A 17,449-nucleotide genomic window follows, 5' to 3' on the forward strand; every position below is an offset into this window, starting at 1 on the left:
CCTGCCTCTAAAAAACATGGATGGTGCCAGGTTTCCTCCCAATGTGATGCTTGTCGTTCAGGCCAAAGAGTGGTTTCATCAGACCAGAGAATCTTGTTTTTCATGGTCTGGGAGTCATTTAGGTGCCTTTTGGCAAACTCCAAGAGGGCTGTCATGTGTCTTATTGAGGAGTGGCTTCTGTCTGGCCACTCTACCATAAAGGCCTGATTGGTGTTGTGCTGCAGAGATGGTTGTCCTTCTGGAAGGTTCTCCCATCTCCACAGAGGAACTCAGGATGTCTATCAGAGTGACCATCGGGTTCTTGATCACCTTCCTAGCGCTCAGTTTGGCCGGGCGGCCAGCTCTAGGAAGAGTCTTGGTGATTCCACACTTCTTCCATTTAAACTTTTTGGTACCCTTCCCCAGATCTGTGCCTCGAGCTCTACTGACAATTCCTTTGACCTCATGGCTTGGTTTTTGCTCTGACATGCACTGTCAACTGTGGGACCTCATATAAACAGGTGTGGGCCATTCCAAATAACATCCAATCAATTGAATTTACAGAAGGTGGACTCCAATCACGTTTCAGAAACATCTCAAGGATGATCAATGGAAACAGGATGCATATGAGCTCAATTTTGAGTCTCATAACAAAGGGTCTGAATACTTATGTAAATAAGATATTTCTGTTTCTTGATTTTTTTAAACTTTGCTAACATTTCTAAAAACCTGTTTTCGCTTTGTTATTATGGGGTATTGTGTGTCGAATGATGAGAGAAAAAAAATATTGAATACATTTTATAATAAGGCTGTAATGTAACAAAATGTCTGTCTGAATACTTTCTGAATGCACTGTATATCTCGCTACCCTTATTATTTAATATTTCTCCTTTATGTGTTGCAAATATATAAGTAAATATATACCTACAGTTGAAGTTGGAAGTTTACATACACTTAGGTTGGAGTCATTAAAACTCGTTTTTCAACCACTACACAAATTTCTTGTCAACAAACTATAGTTTTGGCCAAATGAAACAATGACCCCAAGCATACTTCCAAAGTTGTGGCAAAATCGCGAGCAAGGAGACCTACAAACCTGACTCAGTTACACCAGCTCTGTCAGGAGGAATGGGCCAAAAATCACCCAACTTATTGTGGGAAGCTTGTGGAAGGCTACCCGAAACCTTTGACCCAAGTTAAACAATTTAAAGGCAATGCTACCAAATACTAATTGAGTATATGTAAACTTCTGACCCACTGGGAATGTGATGAAAGAAATAAAAGCTGAAATAAATCATTTTCTCTATTATTATTGTGACATTTCACATTCTTAAAATAAAGTGGTGATCCTAACTGACCTAAGACAGGGAATTTTTACTAGGACTAAATGTCAGGAATTGTGAAAAACTGAGTTTAAATGTAGTTGGCTAAGGTGTATGTAAACATAATACACATAATACAGTCCTCAATAGCAGCGGGGTGCCAAGGACGCCCTTGTGCCATGGTCTCTGTGGGTAGCGTATGTGAGTCACAGAGAGTCACATGAGTCACATGCCTCTGCGGTTGGCTTTTCGCAGAGTCTCGAGGCTAAAACTGTCACGTCTCGCTCTTACCCGCTATTTTCTCCTCGTTCTAGACTAATACACACCTTTTATTCCCCAGCTAAACCAGCGCCGAATCAGAACGGCTGATGAAGAGGCGAGAAGGATCGGAGGACCAATATGCAGCGTGATATGTGTTCATGTTGAATGTTTAATTAAAGAAAGAACTGAACACTGAAACACTATACAAAACAGTAAACAAAATAACAACCGTGACGCTAATGTGAGCTGCGCTGAAACAAGCCATCAACATAGACAATCACCCACAAACAAACAGTGCAACCCAGGCTACCTAAGTATGATTCTCAATCAGAGACAACTAATGACACCTGCCTCTGATTGAGAACCATACTAGGCCGAAACATAGAAATCATCTTCAGATGAAGAGGAGGACGACCGTGACACACAAGCATTTCGCTACACTCGCATTAACATCTGCTAACCATGTGTATGTGACCAATAACAATAAAATGTGATTTGATTTGAATATCTAAAGTTTTATCTGCCAGTGAATCTGCTTGGGCTATGGGCGTGTATTTGGCCTAAAGGATACATACAGATTTAGAAGCTGAATTTGAGCCAGTTTTCTACAGCAGGAAAATGATCATGCAGCAACAGGAAATGTGAATTATCATGCCAGTTATAATTATTGGAAATTTTTGTAGGGGTTAACACATTTTTTTGTTTGGAAAAACCATGTCTGAAATTTCAAAGTGTGAATTACAAACCTTGGAAGCCTTTGTAAAAAAACATTTGACATTATCTGCATTGCAGGAAAGTTCTCCTGCAACAGGGTTATAGTTGCAGTGGTGTAAAGTGCTTTCCATTTTTGGGGTACCTGTACTTTACTTGACTATTTATATTTTTGACAACTTTTACTTTTCACTACATTCCTAAAGAAAATAATGTACTTCTTACTCCATACATTTTCCCTGACACCCAAAAGTACTCATTACATTTTGAATGCTTAGCAAGACAGGACAATTGTCTAATTCACACACTTATCAAGAGAACATCCTAGGTCATCCCTACTGCCTCTGTTCTAGCGGACTCACTAAATACATGCTTCTTTGAAATAATGTCTGTGTGCTCCTGCCTATCCATAAAGAAAAAAAGAAAATGCTGTCTGGTTTGCTTCATTTCAGGAATTTGAAATTATTATACTTTTACTTTAAATACTTAAGTATACCTTAGCAATTACATTTACTTTTAATATATTTAAAACCAAATGCTTTTAGACTTATACTCAACAAATATTTTACAGGGTGACTTTCACTTTTACGTGAGTCATTTTCTATGAACTTATCTTTACTTTTACTCAAGTATGACAATTGGCTACTTTTCCCACCATTGCCTAGTGGTTAAGAGCATTGGGCCAGTAACTGAAAGGTTGCTGGTTCAAATCCCCGGGCTGTCTAGGTGAAAAATATGTTGATGTGCCCTTGAGCAAGGCACTTAACCCTAACTGTTCCTGTAAGAGTCTGTGGATAAAAGCGTTGATTAGAATGTGAAATTCAGATCCTGCATCATCATAGAGCAGAGGGGAAGAAAAGGTCTATCTGAAGTCAGTTTAACTTTCCCCTCATAATCTCACTGCCCTTCTCTGATAATTCTCATCCGCTTTGCTGTCATTGCTATCTCCTGTAATCCCCCCTCTCTGTTCTGTCATTTACTTTTTCAATAATACACTTTCTGTCTTTTCTTTCTTTCCGTTTCATTCATTTGGACCCTGTTATCTCTCTCTCTCTCTCTCTCTCATATCTGTCCTTGCCTCTGCTTCCCAGAAAACCATGTCTCTCTCATTTTTCCTTTATCATGCTCTTTCTCTTTCTTATTTAATAATCTCTCCTCAGCGGTCTTTTCTGTGGCAACGCGCGTGCACACACACACACACACACACACTCCTAACCCTAAACCTAATTCTAACACAAATTCTAACCTTAACCTTTAACCCCCTAGAAATAGCATTTGACCCTGCGAGGAATAACTAAATGTCGAACGACTAAACACTGACAACCCATGGTAGAAACAGGATTGAGGGGAAATGGGTGAAAAATGTTTGATTTTATCGGCTCCATACTCATAGAAAACAAGAGTTGATAGAGCCTTGATATAATGGCACATGCATGTTCAGTAGTGTATAGAAATATACCCCCTCTGTACATGTACACAGTACATCTCCTGTTTACCTATCTTATCAACACAGAGTGTACAAAACATTAAGAACACCTTCCTAATAGTGAGTTGCACCCCCTTTTCGCCTCCGAACAGCCTCAAAAATCGTCGGGGCCTGTACTCAAGGTGTTGAAAGCGTTCCACAGGGATGCTGGTCCCTGTTGACTCCAACGCTACCCACAGCTGTGTCAAGTTGACTGGATGTCCTTTGGGTGGTGGGCCAATCTTGATACACACAGGAAGCTGTTGAGTAGTTCTCGACACAACCGGTATGCCTGTACTGTTCAAAGGCACTTAAAACTTTTGTCTTGCCCATTCACCCTCTGAATGACACACAAACACAATCCATGTTTCAATTGTCTCAAGGCAGGGTAGCCTAGTGGTTAGAGCGTTGGACTAGTAACCGAAAGGTTGCAAGTTTGAATCCCTGAGCTGACAAGGTACAAATCTGTCGTTCCGCCCCTGAACAGGCAGTTAACCCACTGTTCCTAGGCCGTCATTGAAAATAAGAATTTGTTCTTAACTGACTTGCCTAGTAAAATTTAAAATTAAAGTAAATTAAAATGCTTATAAATCCCTTCTTTAACCCTTCATCTACGCTGATTGAAGTGGATTCAACAGGTGACACCAAAAAGGGAACTAATATTTCACCTGGTCAGTCTATGTCATGTACATAAGGTTTTGTGCACTCAGTGTAAGACATGATATCGACGAGGAACGGTAAACTGAGTGAAACTCAACTGATAAAGACACACGGTCTCCCATTTCAACCTCCAACACATAGTTCTAATCATTCTACCAATGTGTCTGGGGAGGTCAAGATACACAGTCACCTGCACGAACCCACAAAGAAAAACTAAAGATGCATACAGTTTGTATGAGTCAAGGCTATATCTTCATAGACTGTTAAAAGCAAATATGTTATGCGTAATGCAGTGCATGCAACAATGGACTTTAATAAGATAAGCTTAAGTTATCTAGCACACTCCATTGGATCAGCATGGTGGAAATAGCTATTTCCATCCCAGAAACTAAAATGAGCATATCTTGTAGGACAAATCCAGGTAGTGAGTGACTCCTGGTTTAAGTCAAATGTATTCCGTTGGTGCCTAATGAAGATGACCCAAGACAAGCATCATGATTCCACTACTTATAAGGCAACTCCTATAGTCTCTATGTGCCATTAACATCATACCTGCTATAGTTCCTGAGTGTTATCACTCTCATCAAAAACGTCATTTGGTAATGGAAAAAAGTCAATTCGATTAGGATCAGTTTCTCTCTCCCCATTCACCAATCAATCCATCAGTTTTTAAAATCATTCAGTTTCCAAATCATAATCAAAACCCAATGAATTATCCAACCCAAATGTACAATGACAGTGCTCAGTGATTTAAATTGGTCCCGTCACTCAAAGCCAAAAACCCTCAATTTAACTCACATCAACATTGGCAGAATGTACATTTATGTTATAATACAGAATATTTATCCTATAATTCTAGTATTTACTTTCTTTTTAAAAATTGTATTCATATTTTAGTGGTATCCAATTGTTTTAGTAGCTACTATTTTGTCTCATCGCTACAACTCCCGTACGGGCTCGGGAGAGACGAAGGTTGAAAGTCATACGTCCTCCGATACACCCGATACACAACCCAACCAAGCCGCACTGCTTCTTAACACAGCGCGCATCCAACCCGGAAGCCAGCTGCACCAATGTGTTGGTTAGTGTGCACTGCACCCGCCCGCCACAGGAGTCGCTGGTGCACGATGAAACAAGGACATCCCTACCAGCCAAACCTCCCTAACCCGGACGATGCTGGGCCACTTGTGCGTCGCCCCACGGACCTCTCGGTCGCGGCCGGTTACGACAGAGCCTGGGCGCGAACCCAGAGTCTCTGGTGGCACAGCTTGTGCAGTACAGCGCCCTTAACCGCTGCGCCACTCAAAATCTATTTTGGGCACAGTTGACCAACCCCACCCTCCCTCAGGCCCTGATTCTTCTGGCATCTTCTTCATTGTCTTCTTCAGATAGCTTTACAGTTCAAAGTGGATGGCCCATGATAGTGTCCAAATTTCAATATCTCACCTGAGCTGCCACCACCTTTACCACCCATTATGTCTTGTCCATTTGTCAACCAGTATACCAGTAACATAATAGAAGTTTGGAACAGATTTCACCCCATGCTCACTCCCCGTGGACACCGGTCACACTCCTGAGAGAAAAGCAGTCGATAGATTGGACGCTGCATACAGGCTGCTGGCTCAGGACTCAGGTCTCACGGATGAAGTGGTGTGGAAAGGGGCATATTGAACGCTTTTGTCGCATTTCTTCAGCAGGTACGAGGGGGTTTTGATGTACACACACTGTTCGGTCCAATTATCTCTTCCATGCATTAAGACACCGACAGACGTCACCTTTCATGATAACCTCAACAGAGAACAGATCAGAACAACAGTTTAGTGCAGTTCATTTTTTATTCAGGAAATCCAGACAAGCAAGTATGATAAATTATTACTTTGTTCTATTTTTATTTTTTATCAATATTACAAATGACCTTAAATTCATTATCCAAATAGCTTTCCAGTGAGGGTGATCAAACCACACAGGAAAGTCAGGACAGAGGTCAGAGGTCATACAAACCCTTCAAATAAGTGTTTCTTACTATATTAGACTAATTAATAAAAAACAGTCAAACATTTCATACATTTCATATCCCAGGTTTCCAATAACTTTCCAGTACATGTCTTATTAAAATCATTTACATGTGTTCAATTAAAACTCAGAAAAGGACAGTGTTTTCCATGTGTGTGTGTGCCCCTTTAAGATACCTTGGCACGAAAACAAATGGAAAACTCACTTAAACCCAAATGAAATAGAACACTTACAATAAAATCAAACATAAAAAAAAAAAAATACCAACAAGTAGTCATTACAAGTGGGTTGTGTGTGTGGGTATTTGCAAACCTTGAGGTAAAAAATAAACAGAAATGACCAGGCCTTATTTCATTTGGTAGTTTACGGCCTCAATCTCACAGCCACAGGAAACTTTTGAAAGAGAGACAATGAAACCCCCATTTTCCCAGAACAAAAACCCCACAAAACATTTACAGTGGGGCAAAAAAGTATTTAGTCAGCCACATATTGTGCAAGTTATCCCACTTAAAAAGATGAGAGAGGCCTGTAATTTTCATCACAGGTACACTTCAACTATGACAGACAAAATGAGAAAAAAAATCCTACAATGTGACTTTCTGGATATTTTTTCTCATTTTGTCTGTCATAGTTGAACTGTACCTATGATGAAAATTACAGGCCTCTCTCATCTTTTTAAGTGGGAGAACTTGCACAATTGGTGGCTGACTAAATACTTTTTTGCCCCACTGTAGTTAGCATTTACTATACTACACCAATTCAGCAACCGAAAAGTTTTAACTACAAACAAAACCTGATAATAAATCCACTGTACTCTTTCAAATCATTAATCGTTTGTTTTAATGTATCCCAACATTTATGTTTATTTGCGTTTAATTTAGCATGTGCTACCCTCAGACACTGCAACATGTACCTCGCCACCGAGTCTAACAATTCACTCCCATATTATATTATATGACTGGTCTCTTTTTTCCATAATTATGTCAAATTATCCTGGTATCGTTACTAGACCAATGTCCAACAACATATGTAATAGCTGTTTTGCCTTTGATGTTTCCTGTAACCTCTCTAAATGTAATACTTTTTTCTGTAGCAAAGGTAGTCAATGTCTCAGCGTAAGGAATCAGTGATCCTTTACGGTAATCTAATCATTTCAACCTGTTGCATTAATCTAGTCAAAATATGAACCTGTCCCACTGCATCCCTCTTCTATTCTTACCAGTAGGAAAAAAAATATAGCCCATTCTCAAACAACGTTCTGCGCTTAACTCGATCGTAAGGTTAAAAGCAAACTTGACAATAATCTCTTCTCTTTCGGCTTCCTACTAAGAAAGCTGTTAAAACATTCGGTTTATATCTTAAACAAACACAGTATCTGTCCATCAAAACATACCAATATTATAATCAGAAACCCACATTTTAGTCAATATCATAGACACAATGCTATTGAAATGACGAAGAAATCCCAGAAATAACCAAAATACAATGCTCTTAACATCTGGCACATAACAATACACAATTGCCATAAATAGGCCTACAGGTCCAAGCATGTCTCCGCAGGGATTCTCACATGTGCAAATGGAATAGATTAGCAGTCAACTAGTTAAATCGACATTCATTGACTTAAAAACAGATCTTGCGCCTTGTAATTAAAGCAGATCATCTTTTCTCACGCAACATATCTATTGATACTTAGTTTGATGGAAACCCTAGGCTTTGTACGGCGTTATAAGTTACGTCGAGACTCCATCTTAATTCACTCTAACTTTATTGAAAAAAGGTTTATTCGGTAAATATAGCAACTCCTCTCATTCTGCCTTATGGACAGTTTTATTTTGAATGTAGTCAGCATACAGAGAATAATCCAATAAGCGTTTTATAGTTACATCGTTGGGGGAGGTTAACCAAAAGTGGACACACTCCAATCAGTTTTGAGACAATTGCCCAGACATTGTAGACAGTTTAATCATTCTTAAACCTAATCTTTATCAAACGATCCATTAAAGGGACCAACTCAAAACCTACGTACATCTCCATATGGGTTGTTTCATCTTATTTACACACTCACACAATTCTCATATCACATTCACACAGTACTGTTCCCAAACACACTTAATCAATATTTTTTATAACCTGCAGGGATATTTTCTTACTTCTATAGGTTGATTTAGCATATAGCTTACACATATGTAGCTAACTATTTTAAACCATTGCATATCATTATCTTATCTTTTAATTATTATGTATCTCAGGCTCACACAGAGCCTTCATGATCACCCACACAGGATTGATCCAATGCTCACACAGAACATTACTAAATAACCATCCACACAGGATTGGTCAGATGTCCACACAGAACATCATTGAAAGGTTACCCACACAGAGTCAACCTACCGCTCCCACACAGAACGCTTCTACAAAGATTACCCGCACAGGATTTCAAACTCTGTCTATATGAACAGGGAAACCCATACCATTATCAAAATATTGCCTAATTAGTGGTCCCAAAACTGGGTGTTGTATCCACACTGGGATATCGCCTATTGCGATTACAATGGTATAGATTATATTACATCTATCCAAATGTGCAAAGCTACCTACAGAGTACCCGTGTCTCCTCTCTAACTTTGTAACGCGGTCCCAAAATTCCTAACTTGCCTTGTATTTTCGAAGTATCAGGAAAATCAAAAACACGCACAATTACACCTACCAATAGTAATCCAGGGCTACCTGTTCACCTCATTTATTAAAACATACGATCAATTACATACACGTTAACATTTTAACTTCACCAAAGTCAGATGCTTCGCAAGGCGTCGCCTGCACTCTAGTTCTTCGTCCAATATGTTAGTCCTACTGTGATCAAGCCAGTACCACGGATCTGGACTTGTGGTAGCCCGCAACTGGCTAAGTAACAATCATATCCAAGAAAGGGAGTGGAGATGCCGGTGGAAAGGCTACTCCAGAAATGTTGTTGCAGATTCCCTGGCTTGTTGGGCAAGTGAACCATGGAAAGACAGCATGTGAAGCAGAACATCTCCCTCACTGAGCTGTGGTGCAGATTGGGCAACCATCTCCATGCTGTACCTGGGAAGCTGTATCCTGAGCACACCTCGTGACCTGCTCCACTGGCTTGCTCCTCACCAATGCCACAGAGCAGCAGCAGCAGGGGTGTGAGAAGACCGGCGAAAAGAGCTGCAGACTCAGCTCTTGAAAAGTTTCTCGCTTTGCAAATGATAGAAGACAGATCTCAAGATCTGGAGAACTTCATGCACCGAGCCACCTTGATCTTCTGCCTCTCCTTTCTATTTCATCTTTCCTCACTCCCTCACTCTTAGCCATGGTATATTGGTTATATACCACACCCGTCTTGCCTTATTGCTTAAATAATACAGCAAATTTAAATACAAAAACGTATATATAACCCGCCTGGCGCAAAAATAGGATAGGAAATATAGCCTCCATGCTGTTTCTCAGTTTCTCATTCCTCCGTGAGGCCTGAGAGGCTGGGAAGCTGTGAGCCAGACACAAACAGATTAATGGGACTCAATATCCAGACACTCTAACCCCTATGGACCTGGTCCCTCCCTCCCACACACACACAGACACACACGCATGGTATGCACACGCACACACAAACATTCATGCACACACATGAACACACACTCTCTCTCACACACACACACACACACACACATGCACAGATTCGCGTGTATACATACATGCATTCACACACACTCTGACATGCACACACACTCACTCACTCATTTACTCACACACACGCACGCACACACACACACTCTCTCTCACACACACACATGCACACACACACACACACACACATGCACAGATTCACGCGCATAAACACACACATGCGTGTATACATACATGCATTCACACACACTCTGACATGCACACACACTCACTCACTCATTTACTCACACACACACGCACGCACGCACACACACACACACACACACACACACACACACACACACACACACACACACACACACACACACACACACCCTCCTCATGGGCAGCTAGAAGCCCTGAGTCCCCCCTTGCAGTACTTTACTCTATCACCTCTTTTTTTTTAAATGACTTAATATTTAAACAGGTTCCAGGGAAAAAGTGAATTCCCTCTATAAATAAATAGGGCATCTTTGAATGCACTCGTTTAAAGCACAGGTCCAGCTCCATTCCTCCTTCCTTTCTTCCCACTGACCCTCGCTCACTCCATCTCCTTGATCTTCTGCCTCTCTTTTTTCTTTCATACTCGTCTTCATCTTTCCTCACTCCCTCACTCCAATCCTGGCCTATAGCTCACTTATCTTCTGCTCCTCTCTTGCCTTCAATCTGTAGGAGTGGTTATGGGTTCATATAGATGGACAAGCAACAGACACAGATGAGCATTTAGGGAGAGAGTCAGGGATGCTCAACTGCATCCATCAATGTCGGAAAGCCCGGTCGGCAAGCCACGGCCGCATCCCAGAAGTTATAAATGGATGTGACACTCTCGCGCCATCGCATCCCCTCTCTCTGATTCTGAGTTATCCAACTGAAAGTGCGATTCTCCCATATACTGAGGAGAAAGCTTTTATTTTTGATTTGACCTTCCCTTTCTATTGGCTATTAAAGGTTGCTAATGGTATCGTCAACTTTGTGTCTTCTCTCTGTTAAATGGTTTAACAGTGTACAGAGGGTGGGCTGGGTATTTTTGGCCAGCAGAGATAATAGTTTGACATTCAGCTTTTATAAGATGTGATGTTCTTGAGGGAAAATTCATTTAAAGCCGAGACTATGTTAGTAGCACGACCTCTTGGAGCTAAAGTAGGTTATCATTAAAGTCATTAAGCAGCTATACCAGGAAACTGTAGCAGGAGATTTAATAATTGAATAATCAGATTCCTGCTTCAAATAAAGGATCTACTAGATGTTGGAAAATTTTAGAAGATTCCTATTAAAATACTGTAATTCTCTCCAGTAGAAGACAATTATTCTGCGAGATCACATCAGATAGACTTCATTATCCGACATTTGTCCAGGTCCCCAGGATGTCGGGAGATGTCTCCAATACCGTCCACTACGGTCAATGTGTACGCTAGAGGCTTGCTAGGGTGTTGTGGATGTGGATAGAGGAAGTGCACGCATCAGCTCCGAGGATCGCGGGTTCAATCCCTGTTTTTTTTTACCCAAATCTTACTTAAGGTCCAATGTAGCCATTTTAATCTCACATCAAATGAGATCAAATACATCAAATAATCAAATAATCAAATAATTTCTGGGTAACAATTAAGTACCTTACTCTGAATGATTTCAATCAAAATCAGCTAAAATAACTTCGTAGCAAAGGGCAATTTCTCAAGCAAGACTAGGTGAGGTCTGAGTGTGGTCCGAGTGTGGAGGGGGAAAATGAAAATAAGCTGTTATTGGCAGAGAGATTTAGAACTCTCTTCCTTATTGGTCTATTAGCCAATTTACAGCATGTTGATGTCACCATGGAAGGCCAAAACTCCATCCCACCAAAACAGGCTGAAATGTTAAGGGAGGCGTGAAAAACACGCAGCCACTCGGCCCTTCATGGAACCTCTGAACCTTATATAGTTGTCACGAATCCCGCTTCCTGAGTCTGTGTTTGCCTGTGTTTCTGTCCTGGAGTGTGTTTCCGGTGTCCTGGAACGCACCCTGTCTGGTTGCCGGGCGAATTAGCTTGTTGGCAGATTGATGTTCACCCGCACCTGTATCCCATCAGTAATCTGCACACCTGTCCTGATCATCACCTCTCCCCTTCAAAAGCTCTGACCTGACATCCATTCCCTGCGGGATCGTTAGCCATGAACAGTATGTTGTGCCAGAGTATCAGCCTCAAGTTGGATAGAATTTGTTTTGTTGTTTTTTACGTATTGCTTGCCTTAAACATACCTCCGTTTGTTCTGTCTTCAGTTACTCACCCGGATCATTTACCCCATTCCCACCTGGTCGTCGGAGGATTCCGCTACCCCATTGGATCCACCTATTTACTCCCATCAACTCACCACCGCTGCCCGCTACGCCACCTGGATATATCTACCCATTCACATTCACTTGTAAATAAATACTCACCTTCTTCCTACTCTCCTTGTCCTGGTCTGCTTCTGGGTTCGATTTTGAAAGAACGTGACAATAGTACTCTAAATACCCCAATTCGTGTTGTTAACCTCTCTGGGGTAGGCGGGACGCTTGCGTCCCACATGGCCAATAGCCGGGGGAAATGCAGAGCGCCAAATTCAAATACATTTCTATAAAAATCTAACTTTCATTAAATCACACATGCAAGATAGCAAATTAAAGCTACACTCGTTGTGAATCCAGCCAACATGTCAGATTTCAAAAAGGCTTTTCGGCGAAAGCATAAGATGCTATTATCTGATGATAGCACAACAGTAAACAATGAGAGAGAAGCATATTTCAACTCTGCAGGCGCGACACAAAACGCAGAAATAAAATATAAATCATGCCTTACCTTTGACGGGCTTCTTTTGCTGGCACTCCTATATGTCCCATAAACATCACAAATGGTCCATTTGTTCGATTAATTCCGTCGATATATATCCAAAATGTCCATTTATTTGGCACGTTTGATCCAGAAAAACACAGCTTCCAACTTACGCAATGTCGCTACAAAATATCTCAGAAGTTACCTGTAAACTTTGCCAAAACATTTCAAACTACTTTTGTAATACAACTCTAGGTGTTTCTAAACGTATATAATCAATCAAATTGAAGACGGGATGATCTGTGTTCAATACAGGAGCAAAACAAACTGATGCTACTTTTCTGGTTACGCGCCTCTATCAAAAGGTACACATGAAGTGACTCTCGTTCTGAGCTATGGTACTTCTTCATTTCACAAAGGAAAAACCTCAACCAATTTCTACAAACTGGTGACTTCCAGTGGAAGCTGTAGGAACTGCAGGAAAGTCGATTAGAATTCTGGATTCCCCATGAAAAAATATTGAAACAACAGTGACTTCAAAAAAACTAAATCTGAATGGTTTGTCCTCTGGGTTTCGCCTGCTAAATAAGTTATGTTATTCTCACAGACATGATTCAAACAGTTTTAGAAATTTCAGAGTGTTTTCTATACAATACTACTAATAATATGCATATATCTGGGACAGAGTAGGAGCAGTTCAGTTTGGGCACGCTATTTACCCAAAAGTGAAAATGCTGCCCCCTACCCCAAACAGGTTACGTTCAAAAGAATACTACATCAAAATTGCTGACACCACTTAAACCAATGAGAGTTTGGAACTTTAAAGCCAATTGTCTCTGAATCACCTTTTTACAGATAGAACCTTATAGTCCCAAGCTCTCGAAACGTCAAATACTGAAGTGAGACCGTGATATCTTTCTGTAATTGTTATGTTCCCTCTTCTATTCATGTGGATGATGATAGGTAGTGATTATAATACATTGACTATCTTCTACAACACAGAAAGTACAAAATGTCCTCCATCTTGCTAAATTCCTACCGCCAGCGGGTAAGTGGAGTTTGCTGTTCAAGACGTGATTCGCATCTCTGGCAAGTAGCCCCCACTCATAGGACCGCTATAAGCCGTTGGCAGGCCACTTTTGCATCTCCTCAATAAGTAAGTTATTCTAAAGTCACGTTTTTATTTATAAAAAAATAAAATTTTGAGGGGCGATAAGACTCAGATGTGTTATTGAAATCTCGCGTCTTGTGACGGCCGGCCGCCCAACAACCTGCCCGCTTGACCCTATTCCCTCCTCTCTTCTCCAGACCATTTCCGGAGACCTTCTCCCTTACCTCACCTCGCTCATCAACTCATCCCTGACCGCTGGCTACGTCCCTTCTGTCTTCAAGAGAGCGAGAGTTGCACCCCTTCTGAAAAAACCTACACTCGATCCCTCCGATGTCAACAACTACAGACCAGTATCCCTTCTTTCTTTTCTCTCCAAAACTCTTGAACGTGCCGTCCTTGGCCAGCTCTCCCGCTATCTCTCTCAGAATGACCTTCTTGATCCAAATCAGTCAGGTTTCAAGACTAGTCATTCAACTGAGACTGCTCTTCTCTGTATCACGGAGGCCCTCCGCACTGCTAAAGCTAACTCTCTCTCCTCTGCTCTCATCCTTCTAGACCTATCGGCTGCCTTCGATACTGTGAACCATCAGATCCTCCTCTCCACCCTCTCCGAGTTGGGCATCTCCGGCGCGGCCCACGCTTGGATTGCGTCCTACCCGACAGGTCGCTCCTACCAGGTGGCGTGGCGAGAATCTGTCTCCTCACCACGCGCTCTCACCACTGGCGTCCCCCAGGGCTCTGTTCTAGGCCCTCTCCTATTCTCGCTATACACCAAGTCACTTGGCTCTGTCATAACCTCACATGGTCTCTCCTATCATTGCTATGCAGACGACACACAATTAATCTTCTCCTTTCCCCCTTCTGATGACCAGGTGGCGAATCGCATCTCTGCATGTCTGGCAGACATATCAGTGTGGATGACGGATCACCACCTCAAGCTGAACCTCGGCAAGACGGAGCTGCTCTTCCTCCCGGGAAGGACTGCCCGTTCCATGATCTCGCCATCACGGTTGACAACTCCATTGTGTCCTCCTCCCAGAGCGCTAAGAACCTTGGCGTGATCCTGGACAACACCCTGTCGTTCTCAACTAACATCAAGGCGGTGGCCCGTTCTTGTAGGTTCATGCTCTACAACATCCGCAGAGTACGACCCTGCCTCACACAGGAAGCGGCGCAGGTCCTAATCCAGGCACTTGTCATCTCCCGTCTGGATTACTGCAACTCGCTGTTGGCTGGGCTCCCTGCCTGTGCCATTAAACCCCTACAACTCATCCAGAACGCCGCAGCCCGTCTGGTGTTCAACCTTCCCAAGTTCTCTCACGTCACCCCGCTCCTCCGCTCTCTCCACTGGCTTCCAGTTGAAGCTCGCATCCGCTACAAGACCATGGTGCTTGCCTACGGAGCTGTGAGGGGAACGGCACCTCAGTACCTCCAGGCTCTGATCAGGCCCTACACCCAAACAAGGGCACTGCGTTCATCCACCTCTGGCCTGCTCGCCTCCCTACCACTGAGGAAGTACAGTTCCCGCGCAGCCCAGTCAAAACTGTTCGCTGCTCTGGCCCCCCAATGGTGGAACAAACTCCCTCACGACGCCAGGACAGCGGAGTCAATCACCACCTTCCGGAGACACCTGAAACCCCACCTCTTTCAGGAATACCTAGGATAGGATAAAGTAATCCTTCTCACCCCCTTAAAAGATTTAGATGCACTATTGTAAAGTGGCTGTTCCACTGGATGTCTTAAGGTGAACGCACCAATTTGTAAGTCGCTCTGGATAAGAGAGTACGTTATATACGTTTAAATGACTTAAATGTAAATGTAAATGTTATTTAAGATACTCTTAAAATAGTTAGGGTTTTAGATGTTTTTGAAAGATGGCCAGTGACTCTGCTGTCCTAGCATCATGGGAAAGTTGCTTCCACCATTGGGTGGCAGAACGGAGTGCTCGGGTTGGGTTTGAGCATAGCCTGAAGGTAGGAAGCAGTTCCCCTTGCTGCTCCTATAACATTGTTGCTTCCATCCTTCTCCTTGCCGCAACCTGGGATCAAACCAGGGACCTCCTGAACACATTGACAACAGTCACCCTCGAAGCATCATTACATCTCGCTCCACAAAAGCCTCTGCACCTGCAGAGCAAGGGTAACAACTACTTCAAGGTCTCAGAGCGAGTGACGTCACCGGTTGAAACGCTACTAGCGCGCACCAATAACTAAGCTAGCCATTTCACAGTGGTTACACTCCGTAGGCAAGCACTATGGTCTTGTAGTGGATATGAGCTTCGGCAGGGAGCCAGTGGAGTGTATGGAGGAGCGGGGTGACATGAGAGAACTATGAGACATGAGAGATGAGCGAATCTAGCAATGACTTAATTTGAAAGACAATAGTAAGGACTTTCTGTAATCTAAAATTCGGCATGCCACCTTCCACAGCCATCTAGAGGCTGCAAGCTGTTAAGGTTTCTATAGATACCTTACATTTGTTGTGATTTTAATTTGATTTGGTTTATTTGCCAATTTAAAAACACAATAAAACCACACATGGACATAATACATTTACAATCATTGAGAATGACACAAAAAAATGATACAACTAATAATTTAGTTTAAGTAGATGAATGATATATTGATGTTGTCTTCCTGTCTGGGTTGCGATTCTCAATTATCGACATTTACTCCTGAGGTGCTGACCTGTTTCACCCTCGACAACTACTGTGATTATTATTATTTGACCATGCTGGTCATTTATGAATATTTGAACATCTTGGCCATGTTCTGTTATAATCTCGACCCGGCACAGCCAACTGGCCACCCCTCAGAGTCTGGTTCCTCTCTAGGTTTCTGTCTAGGTTTTGGCCTTTCTAGGGAGTTTTTCCTAGCCACCGTGCTTCTACACCTGCATTTCTTGCTGTTTGGGGTTTTAGGCTGGATTTCTGTACAGCACTTTGAGATATCAACTGATGTAAGAAGGGCTATATAAATACATTTGATTTAATTAAATGTTTGATTATGCCCAAAAATAGCCTATATTTATTTAATATACAAACGGTTCCTTTCTAGCAATAACAAACACTCCTTAACCTGCCTCACCCACTTGAAGAAAAGTGTTGATCTTTATGTACGGTAGGTAGCAGCAACTCTTAAACACCACAGAAGAAGCCAAAAAGCCTCAACAGGAAGTTATCTTTGTTACCATCCTCCATTAAGTTTTCAAACATGTCTCTGATCCGTAGCCTTTGAGAAAGAAAATTGTACAGGCAGGTTGCGGGATGGCAGGACTGGCTGATGTCACTTTCGGGAAACCGGAATGCTTACAGATGCTACTCTTAGATGCAGAGTAGCCCACATTTTGCGAGCGTAGAGAGTCCAGAAGTAAGTTGGGCTAAGGAATAGAAGATTGGGTATTGGTGAAAGGCCGTCAGTGAGTGATCTGCAAACAGTACAGCGGATGAA

Source organism: Oncorhynchus nerka, linkage group LG8, assembly GCF_034236695.1.
Source record: "Oncorhynchus nerka isolate Pitt River linkage group LG8, Oner_Uvic_2.0, whole genome shotgun sequence".
NCBI classification, from domain to species: Eukaryota; Metazoa; Chordata; class Actinopteri; order Salmoniformes; family Salmonidae; genus Oncorhynchus; species Oncorhynchus nerka.